The sequence below is a fragment of the Chiroxiphia lanceolata genome, chromosome 1 (genome assembly GCF_009829145.1).
Source record: "Chiroxiphia lanceolata isolate bChiLan1 chromosome 1, bChiLan1.pri, whole genome shotgun sequence".
Lineage (NCBI taxonomy): Eukaryota > Metazoa > Chordata > Aves > Passeriformes > Pipridae > Chiroxiphia > Chiroxiphia lanceolata.
Window position 1 is genome coordinate 78,113,263 of NC_045637.1, and position 17,636 is coordinate 78,130,898.

General features: G+C 34.8%; 1 long non-coding RNA gene across 1 annotated transcript; it reads left to right on the forward strand.

Moving 5' to 3' along the window:
* The first annotated feature begins 1,935 nt into the window (after nt 1-1,935).
* On the forward strand, nt 1,936-16,617 carry LOC116797549. Its single transcript, XR_004360681.1, has 3 exons — nt 1,936-2,005; nt 13,491-13,639; nt 16,531-16,617. It is a non-coding gene; the product is annotated as an uncharacterized LOC116797549 (long non-coding RNA).
* The last annotated feature ends 1,019 nt before the right edge of the window (nt 16,618-17,636 follow it).

Genomic DNA, 17,636 nt, shown 5'->3' on the forward strand with positions numbered 1-17,636 from the left:
TCTCTGCAGCTTCTTCAGCCTATCAGAGAGGGGAGCGGGGAAGCAGGGAGCAGGCAAAACTCGTGGCAAGCCCGAACGTGCCCAGACTGTGCACTGTGTAGTGTGGATGCAATTCAATATACATATCTGAAACCACATAATAACAGTAAAGTCCATATAATAACTGTAAGGTCCATATAAGAAAATCCTGTCAATTGCTGTATGTTTTTCTCCACACCTGGAATCTCTCCCATTCTGAATCTTGTTCCTTCACAATTCTTAGTTGAACTATATGATCATTGAATATATTAAGCTAACTAGAAATAGCATTTTCTCATATTTTATTTCAATCTATGTATCAGAAAGTGGTCAGAATTCATATGAAGATATTTCTACTTGCAATGGACAAAACCAAAATATTCTTTCCTGTGCCTAAGAGGGTCAAGGAGATGTGCTGCTAAAAATGCTTAAAAAATTTATGCAGTTCTTTGATTGGTGCTTTCTTGTGTCTTGACAACACTGTGCCTCCAGCAAAGCAAGGGCATGCCTGCTGGTGGAGGTTGCAGGGCTTCAGGGGGAATTGCACAGAAAATATGGAGATATTAATATTTTAGTAGTGGGATATTGCTGTGGAATTTATGTCTACTTTTAAAATTTTTCATATCAAAGTGCCATATCAAGGGGTACAGTGCTCTTATTTACTCAGATAAATATTAGATAACTCATTATTAGACAAGTGCTGTTATGGGATATAACAAGCCTTCTGGCAAACCAAGCCCAGCCCAGATGGGTCTGGAAGCATGTCATAAAACATTGTTTGTTGCAAGTAACAACAGAGTTACTGGGCCACAAGGATGCAGATTCATTTAGCTCTGCTGTGGAGAGCCCTACTATGAAGTTTTGCTTTCCATTTTCTTTGTTTTCCCACTGATCATTACCCACCAGATTGTCTTTCTTACATTTCCTTAGTTCAGTCCTTTCCCTGAGACTTTGTCCGTCCAATCTCCCAGTTATGGCGTAGCTGTGCAAAGATGAACTTCTCAGCCTTTGAAACCTGCTGCTTGGGATGGGAGACAAAGTTGGTTGTAGGAATGACCTTCTCACATTTGGTTGCCCACCTTCCAGGTGGGATGATAATTTTCTGCCAAAATCTGACAGAATAGTATTTCTGTTCTTAAATGGTAAAAACTACCTCACTTCTATAGAAAAACAGAGATCTCTAGGATTCATCTATGCAGTAACTAGTCTTAATTTCTCAAGCTTTAAGTTCTTGATGGGTCTTTCCAAAGATCTGAGGAGGCACGCAATTATTTACTTTCTTTCTTACTTCCTTTAGTAGTTTTCTAGAATTCTAATCAATATGTTCAGTAAGAGTTGCTGGATCACAGAATTAAATAATTTCATTTCCATTCATTATCTCTTCTTCCTAATTTATGGAGAAAATATTACTATGTTATAAATTGAGAATTAATTTTTAATTTTTATATTTATTTTTCTGTAAGACATCTTTGACATCACTATTATTGACAGAATTTTAAAACAGATAATAATTTTCATTTGAAGTGTACTCATTTCAGAAGTCAGCTCACAACAGATTCATGTATGAAAACATAGTGCGAAGTATAATAATTCATCATTTCATTTCATAAATAAGTGATAGCAGGATGGAATGGATGATAAAAAATACCAGCTGTTCACAATTAAGCATTTCATATGCGTTGAATTTCTGTTAATTTATTTATTCAGTAATTCACTTTTATTTCAAAGTTTTTTTAGTAACAGGGGCTGTAGTCAAACATAATGAGCAAGGTCTGATCCTGCAATGCAAGTTTCCTTTTGTGGATCTAAATCAGGTACACAGTATGTCTCATTTCTCTGTCATCCTGATTAAATTTTAATCCTCCACCCAGGATCATATGAAATCCTTTCCAACTCTAGCGATATATCTGAAGATTAGATACGCTCTAGGCTCTTTCCAAGAGGGTCACATTTTAGTGACCACTGGACCTCAAACACTTCAAATAAGGTAATGCTCTACAACTTCAATCAGCTGAGTCTGCAAAAAATTACTAAAAGTCTTTAGAGTATTTATTTGATTTTGATATTTCTGGTGGTTTTTTTTTTTGTTTGGTTGGTTGGTTGGGTTTTTTTGTTTTGTTTTGAAGTTTGGTGGAGATATCCAGGCATGTATAGAGCTTAAAATCTAAACTATTCCTAACTTAATTTTTAAGGGAGTTCAGTGTAGAAGTCTTTTAGAACAGACTAACTGCATATCTTTTTGGACTGAAAAATAGACACAGAAAAAATAATACAGACATATCTTTACAACTAAGAGAATTATCAAGATGATCTATGATACTTTGTGGGGAAACACACACACACACACAGAGACACACACACACACACACACACACACTCACCTAAAACCCATAAACACTGAACAGGAGAAGTTAAGAAGTATATAAAAGGATATAATAACATGAATTGAGATTTTGTATTCTAAGATTTAGTTTACAATTTAGAAATAAATTTTAGTTTAGAATACAGAAAAATTCATTCCACAATTTTGTATCACATCTCTAATCTAGTCAAAAAATAAAATTCAAAATAATTTTAAAAATACACTTCTGGAGTATGTATGCTATGCACACACAAAATTAGTATAATGTTTAACCAGCAACTTAAAAATGCTTGACATTAAGAGTATCTTCCAAGGTCTCAACTGGATTTAAAGCAGAATATCATCTTCTTGACTGAAATTATACATGATTTTTATAGTGGATTAATGCTAAATGTATGAGCATATTTCATTAATCAGTCAGGTTTCAGACAGCTAATTAAACATTAGCTTTGTAATAGAATATCACGTGCTGTTACTCTGCAGAGCGCTCTGCAGATCCCATAATGTAAATCATTTATACATGATGGGAAAACAACTGGGTAACTAATCAGGACCCAGATTCTTATTTTCAGGCACTGTCCTAATGTCTTTGGATGTTTACCCATCAAGTTTTGAGCACAATATAGGATGATATACTACTGCCAGTTTGAGTTTTTAACTGCTTAATGGATATGTTTTCGTGTTCTAATCTTGATTATATCCATTTGCCTTTAGAAACCTCATCAAGAGTAAGAATCCTGTATGCTATCCACTGTTCAAATACGTCATTGCATCCATGATGAATGACACATTTGAATTGAAATCAGGAGACTTGATTAGTGTTAAGTACAACTTTTTCTGAATCCATTTCATCTCACTTTGTATCACAAATAGTGAATTTCACCTCCTTTTGTAAAGCACATGGAGGTCTATGAATAAAAACATTATTCCAGACTTATAATGACTATTGTCATTCTTTATTCTTAAGAGCTAATAATACCTCTAGGGACAGTAGGAAAGAATGGAGTGGATACAACGTAGCCCATATTCACACAGTTGCTCATTGGCAGAACAGAGACAATTTTACCTTTCTCCTGGATTAATCTACAAGAAAACACACTGTATTTCTCTTATATATGTTACCTTCTCAGAGTATCTGCAGTTTTGCTGTACATCCTTTTGAAAGTATGTGTACCAGTAGCTGTTTACTTCCCAAAAGAAAGCATGCATTTAAAAATGCATGCTTTACATTCAGACATGTAATTCCTGTCCTAGAGAGGAGTTTGACATATGTAAGTTATACTGCAGTCTAAGAACCTTGGAGGCACTCTGTATCTCTTCATATTTTGTAGAATTTGACTTTTGTGTCTCTGCAGCATGTGAGATTTTTCTGCTTTCAGTGAGATTTTTTAAGGAGATGGAGAATTCAGTCACATTTTCCAGTGTCTTTTTGCTAGGGCAAAACTTTTGCTTCCCTAACAAGCACTGAATCAGCACATTAGTTGTCATACAGCTCTAGGTCTGCTCCTTGTATTGTCAAGTCAGGCCACAGATCCTCACAATTCAGTGTGTTCTTTATAGTGACAGAACATATTAGCTTTTCACAAATCCTTTGAGAATTCTGAACTCAGAATAGTATCAACTCTAGAAGATTTGCAGGGGTGACCAGGAAGTCTTCAAGTGTCTGATTTTTATTTAAGTGGTTGGCTTTCTCTGCAACGGTATTTTTAACTTTCCTTGGCTAACCTAAGGCTCAGGAGCCCAGTCAATATAAAAGCTCACAGATTCTTTAGAATCCTCATGCTCAAACACTTTTCCAGTGCTTTTTAATCTTTGGATTTTTCAATTTTTTAAGCTTGCTATGTTCCTATTCCCTAATTTAAGGCCTTAAGGTAACCTTTTTTTAATAAATAGCTGATCCTTTGAGCTGTCTAATGTAAACACAAAAGAAAAAGACCAAATATCCTCCCTTGCTTCCTGAATAGATAACTTGATTTGAAAGGGGTATTTATATACAGGATTGATACTGAACTGTAAATTTCAGGTGAAGTGGACATTTCTTTTGCTTTTCCATTTAGTTCTATTCTTCTTTCCAGTAAATCTAATGCAGCTGCACTTGTCACATAGTATAATTTTTAATTGCAGTTTTATTTGTTTTGTAGTGGCATTGTTATGATATAGTCTCTTAAGAGTTTTCAATACATTGGCAAAAACCATTAAAAAATAATTATATGGAATATGAAGGTGTAGGAAATTTTTTTCTATTTAAAATTTCAATTTGGAAAATGCAGGAGATGTTTGTCCTACTTTGCAAAGAAAATGGTGGTAAAGCTGCTTTCAACTCTTGTCCATATTTGTCGTCAACCAAAATGTACCAATAAAAGTTGTATTTTTATCCATAATACAAGTTCAGATTTAAGCTAAACAAATACTGATACAAACATAGAAACAGCCTATTTAAGGAAGAAAATCTGATCTGATTTTTTTTCTCTGCAAAAGTAACTATAAAAATTATTAATTTGTTTGATTAAAAATTCTTAGTTGTGTTGTTAAATTTCCAATAAATTAAATCTTTTTATATACAAGGTGTATTCAAGTATTACTTAGTTCATTCCTAGACTGAAATAATGGTTATCAAAAGACAATGATTAGTTCAACAAATCACAGTTGACCATTTTTTATAAATAATGATACCTTAATGAATCAGCAGCTACTTGACCGCATTGTGGTTATTTGTGGAATAGGACATTCTAATGGAAAGCTTCAGGCTGAGCCAAAATTTCTGTTCATAACAACAGCTTTTATAGTCATTATAGAGTATTAAGACAGTCTGAGGGTTAGTGAAGAAATTCAGTCAATGACTAAGTGATAGACCATAAAGGAATAATGTGTTTAGATTTGAAGGCCTATTATCAAGCACCTCTTTTTAACTTCATTTCTTATTACAACGAAGAGCCAGCTGCTTTGTTCTGTTTGTCTCATGGTGTTGCCTGCTTTCTCTGATTCTGTTGCATTTTGAGCAAGGAGATCAGAAAGGACTTTTTGGACAGATGGTGGTATTGACTCTGAGTTGTAATTCATATGCAAGCTCAGTCCAGAATTACATTTGTGCCATATGTAATGACTTTTAAATTCCCTTTGGAAATGGTTTTAAGTGCAGAAACAAACAAGATCTCAAAATATGCCATTTATCTTCCCCCTAGGGCAATAGTAAATGCACCTCTGCAAGGTGTTAATGGACAAGGTGTCACAGACCTCACATCACATCTCCTTAAGTGTGAGGCCAGCCTCTGCTGTTGAGGACAGGTCTCCTAGGAGAACTAGTTGTGCAAAAGATAGAAAATAATTTATATTAAGAGATTAAATTGAAATGAATTATATAAATTTTAGTTGATATTTGGAGCCAGATGCACTACATCATCTTCCAGAAATCTGCCCCTCTAAAAAATAGAATTGAACAGAAAGAAAGAATATTATCCTCTTTATGAGCCATAGTATTAGACTACTTCCTTTTCCTTTCAGTAGCATGGAATGTGATGATTGTGGTTACAGTAATTCATTATACTCAAAAATACAGAAGACAAATAGGCAAAATATTATATTTAAAAAGGGCACGTGTAATGCAGTTTACATTGAAAGGGTAGGGCTTTACTTTAACAGCAAAATCAACCATAGGTAGGACAGATAAGTCAAATTAATTATTGTAAATATATAAACAGGCTACAGAATACAAGACATTTACTAACTGGTGTAATCAGGAAGAAAATTCCTTTTGCAGATTATACCATATTTTATCTCTACATGTGGTTGTTTGGTTTCCACAAAACTTAACTGAAGAAGTAAAAGCAGTCAGAAAAGACTATCAGGTGAGACCTAACCTTAGTCATATTTTTAGAATAGCACCAGTTGTTTTAGAAGCAAGGTGTCATTTGCCAGTTTTCTTATAGTTTATAGGTCAAGTCCTTCACTCTTTCAAAAGCGGATTAGGGAGTCCAGTAATGACAATTTTATAGGTCATATGAGGATTCCCTACTCATTTTAACATTTCACATGTTAAAACTTAACTGCTCTGGTTTTTTATCACTTTTTTCACAAATGTCTCTGGTAGCAGAATTGTAGCTACAGCATCTCAGGGAGAATTAGTCATGAATAATCTGTTGGAATTATAATGTTACAAAAAGTATCTTTTTCGTTTTTCAGTCAGAAAACTATAATGTTATATTTTTCCTGTTAAGCAAGTTGAAATGATGGTCCCTGGAGTGTATGCTTTGGAAGTCCTCATTTTTCGTTCTCTTTCAGAGAAAAAAAAGACAGTACATTGCAGGACAAACAGCTTGGTCAGTATTCAGCTTGTTCCGTATTATGCCACCTATCATCTGTTAAGCCTAAGCACAGAGAAGTATTAGTCTTTTTTTTAGACTTCCTCTAACATGCCTACACACCCTAACCTGCAGAAGACACCAAAGAGTTTGTGTCAGAATGTTGCCATTTCCTTGATAACTCTCATTCTGTGCATTTAGAGACCTTATAGCAGTCTTCCAGTACCAAAAGTGGGCATCCAGGAAGGGCACGTAGGACAAAGCGGAATGGTTTCAGATGGAAAGAGGACAGATTTTGATTGGATATTAAGAATAAATGATTTACTGTAAGGGTGGTAAAGCACTAGAACAGGCTGACCAGAGAAGTTGCGGATGCCTCATCAGTGGACGTGTTCAAGGCCAGGTTGGATGGGTCATTAAACAACCTGGTCTAGTGGAAGACATCCCTGCCCATGGTGGGGGGTTGGAATTTGGTGATCTTCAGAATTCCTCCCAATCAAAATATCTTGATTTTCAGAAAGAAGAAAAGGTATATACAATGAAATATTTTGTAGTTTTATTTTTTTTTCCCATGCATGGATTTTACTTGCCCCCACAAACAGCAGATCAGTATAAAGGAGAATGAAATTTCCTTTCTTTCAATACTATAGGCTTGAAAAATGCTTTTGCAATGACTTTTAGGATACTTTTTGCCACTGTAAAGTATAAAAAATTTCATTATAACATGATAATATAACAGGGACATAAGACATTATTCTAGATTTATCTAATAGGATTTGTTTCTGATTTTCAGATTAAATGTTTCTTTCAGGTCTTGTTGAAGGGAAATTTTGTTATATGTTTAACAGGTAAGAAAAAAACAAAATTCATGTGAATAGATATGCACTATGTATGTGATAACAAAAATATTCTGTGTAAACTGCCCAATATAGGCTATATTTTTTTCCCTGAGTGCAGTGAGAAAACTAAAACTTCTATGAGCTATACACTTTTTTGGGTGGAATGAACTTTCAAGAAACCAGTAGGCAGCCTCTAAACACCACCATTGGTAAAGTTTCACGAGATTTTTCGTCCTATTACAGCAATTTTAATTATTGCCTTTTATTAATCATCGGGATCTTTAGTAGGTGAGTGGGTTTTTTTAACTGGTGGTGGTGGGTTTTCTGGGGGGTTGTGTATTTTTGCATGATTTGTTTTCCTTATTTGTGTGGGGGAGGTTTGCACCAAGCTCAGCACTAAGGACCTTATCTCACCCTGGCCAGCCTTACTGAATCTGATTTTCTATCTCATTGAGTTGATATGTTTGAACTATTGTCAAGCCGACTTGATCTTTAATTATTCTGGATAGCAGTGCTAGCGTTATCCCAAATATGTATTTTGTGGGGAGGGGTTGTGTGTTTATGTTATATTTAGATTACCTAAATTAAATTAAGAGGAAATGTATTCTTAATAATACAAGCTCCCAAAATCCATAAAGACAGAAAGAGTGAAGGGATAAAACAAAATGACATTGCTTCCAGCCAGTCATCTTTTGCTATGTAGTTTATAAAAAATACCATGAATTTTGCATGCATTTGTTTATATGTATTTTGACTGCACATTTTTCCAGGCCCCTTCTTCCTTCTTCAAATGAGAAGGAATTTCATAAACTCTGGCCTCTCAAGTGAAAAGATTAAAGAAAATCCATACTTCATTCTTTTACACAAGACTTTACAAATTTTTCACTAATATTACCTGGTCTGATGGATTCAGTTGTAATACCTTGGAGTGCAAGAGATCTAAGGAATCAAGGAAAATTATACCTTTTTATTAATGAAAAATTATACCAGGAGTTAATTTCTACTTTCCCAAGTTGAAGCAATGTGTTCTGCAATTCTAGCTATTGTCAAAGTTTGATGTAAAAATCCATATCATGTAACATACTTTCACAAAAGACAAAATAAAATATAAAATTCATCATTGTATTAATAATATAGTTCAAATTAGTATCTAATGCTCTTTCTGCAGCTGAAAAAAAAAATGTACACATTCTAATGGCCAACCTTTTTCAAATGCATCTTATAATTATTTATTAAAACAACATTGGCAAAATTTGGGAAATGCTGTGATCTATTAGACTGTTACTAGTTGTCTAGAGAAAACTGATGCTAGTATGGCACCTATAAATCAGTAGTAGATAATACGACCAGAGACAATACTAGAAATTATTACTAGAGCAATAAAATTACCAGAATACCATGGCTGAAATAGAATTTCTTGTCTAGAGTGTTGAAGTAAATTCCACCTTCATTGATGAAACTGTGCTGTTAGACAAACTCAGAGCAAATACTATATTGCAATAATGACATACGGGCTAACAAATTTGGGAACTGGTAGTAAACAGTAATGAAAAACTAATGAAGAAACTAAAGCTTAATATATATTCATAAATTGTGCTTCTGTGAACAGAAATGACCCACACTGCAAATGATGCACAGAATTGTGTTTTACAGCCTCAGTCAAATTACCTTTATTTAAATCAGAAGCTTTCTAAATTCAAGGAAATGTAAATAAAATTGTCATTGTTGCACTAGTGAAGATTAACTGGATAGCTGGTCAACGAGCACCAGTTTAGATTTAAGATTATGAAGACCTTGCTGTTTGCTTTCTCTGTAGTTTTTCATTAAGATAGTATACTCACTGGCAGAATTAATACTAAGAATTGAAACAGTAACTTTAACAAAGAGATAAGATTTAATATAGAACCATGCATTGTATTTTAGCAAAATTAAAAAAATATTTTTTGTTGGGGATGTAATTGAATGTGAATAGTGAATTGAATAGTGAATGTCTGTACTGTTAATTCAGAAGATTCAGGAGCATATTTTAACTGAATAAATACATAGGTGTTCATGGGAATGTATAAGTATCAGAGAGAGTATGGTGAAGTATAGTTTCTTACTGAATACAATATTGTTTTTACAACATCATTATACTGGCAATAATCATGAGCTTTAACATTCAGTAGTATACATTTTTGGAAGAGATCTTACATGGTCCCACTACTCCACTTGGGAAAAAACACCAACTATTAAGGCAGTAGAGTTTCCCAAGCTGAGTCTGAAGAAAATCTACTGTTTACCAATATTGCGGAATGAATCATAGGACTATTCATCTTCAATTTCTAATAAGCAAATTTCTGATAAGCAAACTGCTAAGTTTTGGAAAAACACAAATCCTAATACACATAAACTCTGGAAAGCTCTGGAAACTGAATGCTTTTGCACTCATTCAAGTCGAGTTCACTCTTAAATAGAGCAGAACAACCAGGGAGCACTGTGTACTCATGCAAGTAGTGCAGGAAATGGTTAGGAACCGAATCTTTTACATCTAGGAAAGTTTCACTATTTTATAGTAGGGAAAAAGGCAATTAAGTAAAAAAAAAAAAAAAAAAAGGAAGAAGGTGTGGTGGTGCATCCCCCACCCCACGCCACCCCTCACCAGAAAAGTGAGAAAACAATCACAGTGGTATTTCACTGGGGGTTTTTTGAGCGACCTTAACATTTGTTGTGAAACAAGTGTTTTATGTCAAATGATAGGCAACAGCCCTTCTGACTCCACTAGTCTTCAATCTGTTTTCTAGGGATAAAAAGCATATGCAAAAGTGTCAACTTTGTCCATAAATTTGTACTCACCAAAAATGTGGAAAGAAGTTAGTTTCCCCGTCGTAATTGCAGATACCCTTGGAGACTGAAGTATTAAACAAAAAAGGAATGTATCTTCTTAGCACAGTGATATATCACCATTCTTCCACACAGCAATGTTCACAGAATGATATACAGAACTTTCTTTGCTGTTAACCAGACTGACCATGTACTTGTTGATTGCTGCAATGCTTAAGAAATGCAAAAAACTGTGGGGAATTTATTGCATGTTGGATGACTTGCTTAAGGACAGCACTAAGGAGAAAAGAGATTTGCCACAGTTGAAGCAAAGTAACTAATGGGCATCTAAGAGATGAGAAGGTTCTCTTAATGGTGTTGAAAAAGATATCAGTTGTTGAAAGTAATGTACTCCAAGTGTCATGGCAGTTCGTAGCCTCAAAGAAAATTATCTATGCTTCCTGTCAGACAAGAAATTTCACATTAATAATACTGCCTTGTTCTAGGGAGCCACAGGGATTTTATGTTCACAGATAATATAATCCTTTTCCCAGACTTCTGTGTCAACAGAATTAGTTGTCACAGACACCACCAGCAAGACAAGTTAGTTTCAAGTGCTCTGAGAAGCTGAGTTCTGTACACATCTCGATTCCCCAATGAAATCTTAGGAACTTTTTTCTTACATATACCCAGTGAGCACAGAAAACAGCCAATGACAGAAGTTACATCTTTTCTGTGGTCGTTCAATCATTTCTGGTTTTTGCTAATACTTATTCCTCAAGACTCTTGACAATTAGAATTAATTAATCCACCATAAAGCTACTAGGTGTGATTCTGTGATTCAGACTTTACAGACCTCCTCCCTTAAACTTGTATAACAGTACAGTACAACAACATACTTCAGTAAGAGAAAGAAGATTCAGAAACGTAGTTAGATTAAGAAACATGAAAGTTAGGCATGTACCACCTTTTTTGTACAATTGTTCATCACCTAGAGAGTCTCTTCAGAAGCCATCACTTGCTGCGGTAATAAAAGACTAATTGTATTCCTTACTGGTCTTCTGCAATAGCTGAGTTAATGAAGAAAGTGTACTCATACTACATACTAAAATCAAAGTAGAAGACAATTAAATCTATGAAGAAAGCACCTGAAATTTCAGTTTCTTTGTGTAACTAGTCTTCTTTTTAGGAGAAAAAAGGTATGTTCCAATATGAAACATAACATAAAAAAAATACTTTTTTCTGTTTCTCTGTAAAAGAAGATTTCCATCTTATATCTGGGAGCCTCTGCCAGTCATGGACGCAAGCTGTGAAGGGCAACAGATCACCACTGTAATGAAATCTGAGCTCAACAGGATTAATGTGTCATTCAGAGAGACAAACCCTTACCTTGCCCTCAAGAACAGTAGCTGTTGCATCACAGCAGCATTTAGGGACTGCAAAAATCATGACATGTTCTGTAAATCTTGGGGGCTGTAGGCAGGGCCACAGGGTCATACCACTCTCAACCATTTACCAGATGAAGACAACTTTGAACACATTGATGGGATCTCGATATCTGCTGCTGTGAATGACTTCCCTTTCTGACCCTTCCAAGGACTCAGAAACAGACACCTGCCAAGTTACTGAGAGCATTCCCTCTGGAACCGGAGCCATGAATCATGAAATAACCTGTATCCTGGATCATGTCAGGTGATAAGGAAACCTAGCAGTTTTGTGGCTTCCTCCTGTGTATAAGGTTAAAGACTTTTTTTCTCTTTTTCGAGACTGGCAGTGAGACCGTGCTGCGCTATTTAAATCTAGAATGCATCTCTTCACAAAGATACTTCAGAATGTCCGGTCTTTTTGGAGCAAAAGTAGTTAGAACAAAAAGCAGCAAACTATGCAAATGTGTTGACCGCTAATTTTTACTGCCTAAAGGGGTAAAAAGAGCAGTAAATCTTTTACAGTTTCTCTGGAACCATTAAAGCTACCACTTCAAGTTCTTTCATTCAGTGAAATTATTTTGCAATGTGAAGAACCAGAGCAGTTCGTATGTTTAACTTACTCATTACACTGTGCTGGAGGGTCAGAAAAAATGCCTTGATGGGAAGCTAAAGACAAGATCACAACATGATGTCAGAATTTCCACACTATTGTTCTAAATTGAACTAAATGAGATTAAATTATGTTGGCAAAGTGAGAATTAATTATACCTTTTTTTTTAACTATTTGCTGTATACAAAGTGAGCATAGCTTCAGAACATTTAATTAAAATTTCAGATTTACTAGAAAATACAATTTGTTGGAAAATGGTTAAAATCTTCAAGGTTGTGAAAGGATGAGTTTTTTAAATATTTGGAACCCAAACATTGAAAAAGAGAGACTGAAATGGAACTTGAGGCCAGACAGTCCAACCTGCTGCTAAGAGCTGGTGAGCTCGGATTGGATTGCTCAAGGCTTTATCTAGCTCTATGTTGAAAATCTCCTTTTTATTTCCATAAATTTTAAAACTTGAAAAGCAATCAGAATTTTAAAGACTTTATCACTTCAATTTACAGTGTCTTCTAGTGTCATCAAACTGGCAAACTAAACCTTCAGAGCCCCACCAATGAAGTTGAATGGTTCCTCTGCAAAACAGTGAACTCTCTTTCACAGATATTCTTTTGTTATAGTACTCCTAAAAAAACTCCACAGAGTTAAGAAGCTGTTCAATGGAAGCTGTCCCAGAGAAAAAAAAAAGGTAGTAATAATCTGTTTTAAAGAACAAGGAACGCCAAAACCCACTAAAACATTTTTGTTTCCATAAAAAAATTAATTTCTTTGTTAACATGGTAACATTTTTGTCTGCAGCAGTGCTGAATATTACTGATTATCTACTATGGATAAATACATACAGTATTTAAACAAAATTTACCTGGTGGCATGCTGAAACTACCCTATAGACTTGCCTCTGACCAGCTAAAAATTTTTATATTTAAAAAAAATACCATAAATTAATTAAAACCAAACCAAACCAAAAAAACCCAAACAATGAAGACAACAAAAAAACCCACCAACACTGAATTAATTCAATAGAGACTCATTCTAGGAATCTATTTCAGCCATGTGACAGACCTCCTTTTAAAAGTTTCTTTTTTTTCTTTTTTTTTTTAAACTGAAAAAAAAAAGAATATCCTTTCTTTCTTGTAGGATATACCATAAATGGTCTGCAACGTACATGTCATGTGTCTCCAGCTGACAATCTAAGAAGTTCTATGTAATGTAGTGGTATGTAATGTAGTTTGCCCAATTGGATGGAAGTGGTTTGGATATAAAGAATGGCCACCCTCTGACAAAAAGTATGTTTGAGATGTGAGGTTGTATGATGTGCAAACAAATGCTAATTCTCAACAGCAAACATAAGATTATGTTGATCATGTGTACTTACTAAAGGTATCTAAAGTCATGGGACTTCCTGCAATATTTATTTCAATAATTTCTTTATACATGTATTAAAAGAGGACAAGAATTCACATAGTTAGTAGCTTACCTGCCTTGATAGCTCATCAGCGAGAAAAACATGCATTAAATGAACTGCAATATTTAATTATATTAAATTAATTTAAATTGTGGTGCAGATAAATGATTCTACCTTTTCATTTGTCATTCACCATTTACCATTATCGTTAATAGTTTCTGAAGTTGTTACTGTGCATCAATTAGACCAACTTAAATATCATTTGTATCTGTGTCGGAATGTTACTGTCAGTGGTACGAGCTTGTGTGAAGGGATTTTTTTCTTTCTTTTTTTACTTAGTGTTCATTTCCAGTTATCAACTGTCAGAAAGAAAACACCTTGAGAGAAATAAGAGTTCTAATTGCTGAGTTTTAGATACAGATTTGTAGAGGACTGTATAAGGAATGCAACTTCTTTCCATCTAAAATAGAACAACATTTTTCCTGGAAAGCATCAATCAAAGCACCTCTGCTCCAGCCCTGGATTGTTCTTGGGAAAAAACTATAATTTCTTATTAACTATCCCTATAACTCTGATCCAAGTATTTCATAAACCAGAGGGAGGACCCTACTATCTGCCAACACAGAAGAGGTTTGATTCTTGTTTCAGATAGAAGATGAACCATTTAGAATAAAAATTTACTTTACAGTAAAACTTTACAAACCTCATGGTAGACTTTAAAATTGCACATATTATGATCCTGATAATTGACAAGAACATTTGGAAACTTCCAGATTTTCAAATTTTTGAATTTAATAGGTTTTTTTTTTAATCTTCATGAAGTATACAACTTTCTGATTAGGGAAGTATTGTTAATATCCACAAGGAAATGAAAAATGTCTGTTTATACTTTTCAAATGTTTGAAACTGAAATTTTCTACTCTGCAAATTTTAGTTAAGAAACTATTAGAAATTATTTTCCCTCTCAATGAAATAATACAAATGCCTAACTAACTAACTACCATAATTTCATGGCAAATACTGACATCTTTTTATAGTGCCTCTTCATACAAATGTGAGTCCGTAGTCTATAATGTAGGAGGAATTGTCAAGCAATGCATTCAAGTTAATGAAAAATTTCGTTGGAAAGCAGCAAGACCAAAGATGAGAATTATTAGTTCTCCACATGTAGCTATGACCAAAAATAGTAAAACTTCACCTTCATTCCTGTTTGCATCTGAAATAATTGATCCATTCTGATGTAAGTAAACAGACAAGGGCTATCCAATATAAGAAATAAACGTTAGGCAGCTGAACTCTGTGGGGCATTGGCTTATCTTCTACAGCATCAAGCAGGGTATGTGAAACACATAAAGAACAGTAATAATTCCACAAATAATATAAAACTACTGGAAACTGGGTAAGGTATTTAGCTCTACTTGTTTTACAAGGCATACCCAACTCAACAGCATGAGTCAGTCTTCTCAGATCGAGGGCAGACTTTTCACAGGGGTTGAGTAAAGTCTATATAGGATGGATTTCATACTTGTAGAAGTATGAAGCATATAGACTTAATTGGTAAAAGTAAGGAAAGAATGAGACAAAGCTGTTGTGCCTCTAGCAGAAAAGTAACTGTCTCACTGAAACAAAAGACTTTATGATATTAAAATTTGCTCACTTAGGTAAAAGGCACAATAGTTAGGAAATTAAACCTTCTCTGCCCCTTCAAGTGAGATGGAAGTGCTGGATGCAGTACTTTAGAGAAAGTAATTTACATAATTGTTAAATTAATGACTGGAAACCAACAACTTTTAAATTAATGAATGGAAGTTGACAGCTCTTACTATCTGTGCCCTGTAAATGTGTGTGTGTGTTTGTATTACAGAGAAGTGCAGTGAGTTCATAGTCTTCTGGGAGAGCTCAGTCTTCCTTTTGTGTGTATGAAAGGACATTAGCACTAAACAGAAAACTACTTTGACATTAATTTTTAGATAAACCATTTTTATGTGGTTATGCTTTAATATGCTTATGACAGTTTCATGGGCAAGTAAGACTGGATAGTGCTTAAATGATCCAACTGAAATATGGTATTCAGTGATGAAAGAAACTTGCAAATAATTTTAAAGTATTCACTGCATACAAGAAAAAAGAGGGACATGGTTTATAAACAAAAGTGTTTTTAAAAAAAAGTTATTTTTTGGTTAGACAAGGTTAGTTTTGAAACTTGGGAACCTCAAGTCTGTTTAAAATGTAAACACCTCTAGTAACGTAGGCTAACTAAAATCCTTGAAAAATGCTTCTTACTTGCTTTCTTCAATTATATCAAGAACAATGAGTCTATTTCCTCTAATGACAACGCTGTCCTACAGAAACTAATAAAGAAGTGTAGACATTGATAAATAAAACAGAGAATTATTTTGGAGTTTCTATTAAGTTTCTGGATAGTTAGTAGATGCTTAAATAAGAATGAGGACCTTTAAATATAAGCTTAACTTTTGTATTGAGTTACATGCTTTTGCCATGTAGCTTTGAAGTGATTTTGTTATCTGGAATTTGTTTTTAAACCAAGCCAAGTCATTAATGACTGAAACTATCTGCTGTCTGTGATCAGACTTCAGTGAGTGATCAGACTTGAATGTGAGTATTTCCAAATCCTGACTTTTCCAGGGATTAAGTAAGACTAAGCAAGTATGATCATCTGCTCTTTAAAGATGATCCCCCTAATGCCTCATGAATTGGCAAGACTTACAATGTTCTACCATTCCCTTTTGTCTTTATCTCTTTTGTGAACAGATGGATGACTTTTTGCCTATAAGACAAGTGTGCATTTTGTCAGGACCACTGGATTCAAGTGGAATACAGAAACAGAGAAGTTCAGAGCACGTGCAGTAGTAAACTAAGGACTTTATCTTCAAATATCTTTTAAATGTGTGTTTTCCTAGCATTTTAAGAAAGGCATTGTAACATAGAAACAATTAATAGAAAAAACACTCATTCCTAAGAATGTGCTAGTTAACATATTTTGAAACTGATCAGTAATGATTTATGTCTGTTTTCTTTGTAAAACTGGTGACACTCTAAAGAAAACAGATAATAGCTGTATTATGTTAACTTATGTAATATCCATTATAAATGCAGTGACAGTGGCAGTTCGTTGTTTGGGATGCTTGAAACTGAAACAGCTGATCTTGTACTAAATTGTGGAAGCCTCAACCCCGTCAGTGTTCAAAGCCAGGTTGGATAAGGCCTTGAGCAACCTGGTGTAGTAGGAGGTATCTCTGCATATGACAGGAGGCGTTGGGATTATCTTTAGGGATATCTTTAAGGAATGATCTTTAAGGTCCATTCCAACCCCTTAAGACTCTACGATTCTGTAAACGGTGACAGAAAAAATTATTTTCACACCATCAAAGGATATGCTGAGTTGGAAGGGAACCTGTAAGGATCACGAAAGTCCAACTACTGCCCCTACACAAGACCACATCAAGAATCACGCAATGTGCCTGAGAGAATTGCCCAAATGCTTCTCAAACTCTCTCAGGTTTGGTGCTGTGACCACTTTCCTGGGGAGCCTGTTCCAGTGTCCAACAACCCTCTGGGTGGAAAACCTTTTTCTGATATCCAGCCTGAACCACACCTGATTCAGCTTCATGCCATTCCCTCTGGTCCTGTCACTGGTCACCACAGAGAAGACATCAGTGTCTGCTCCTCTGCTTCGCATTGTGAGAAAGCTGTAGGCTGCAATGAGATCTCCCCTCAATCTCCTCTTCTTCAGGCTGAACAGACCAAATGACCTCAACCACTCCTCTTATGGAGTCCCACGTAGACCTTTCACCATCTTCATAGCCCTCCTTTGACTGCTCTCAATAGCTTTATATCATTTTTATATTGTGGTACCC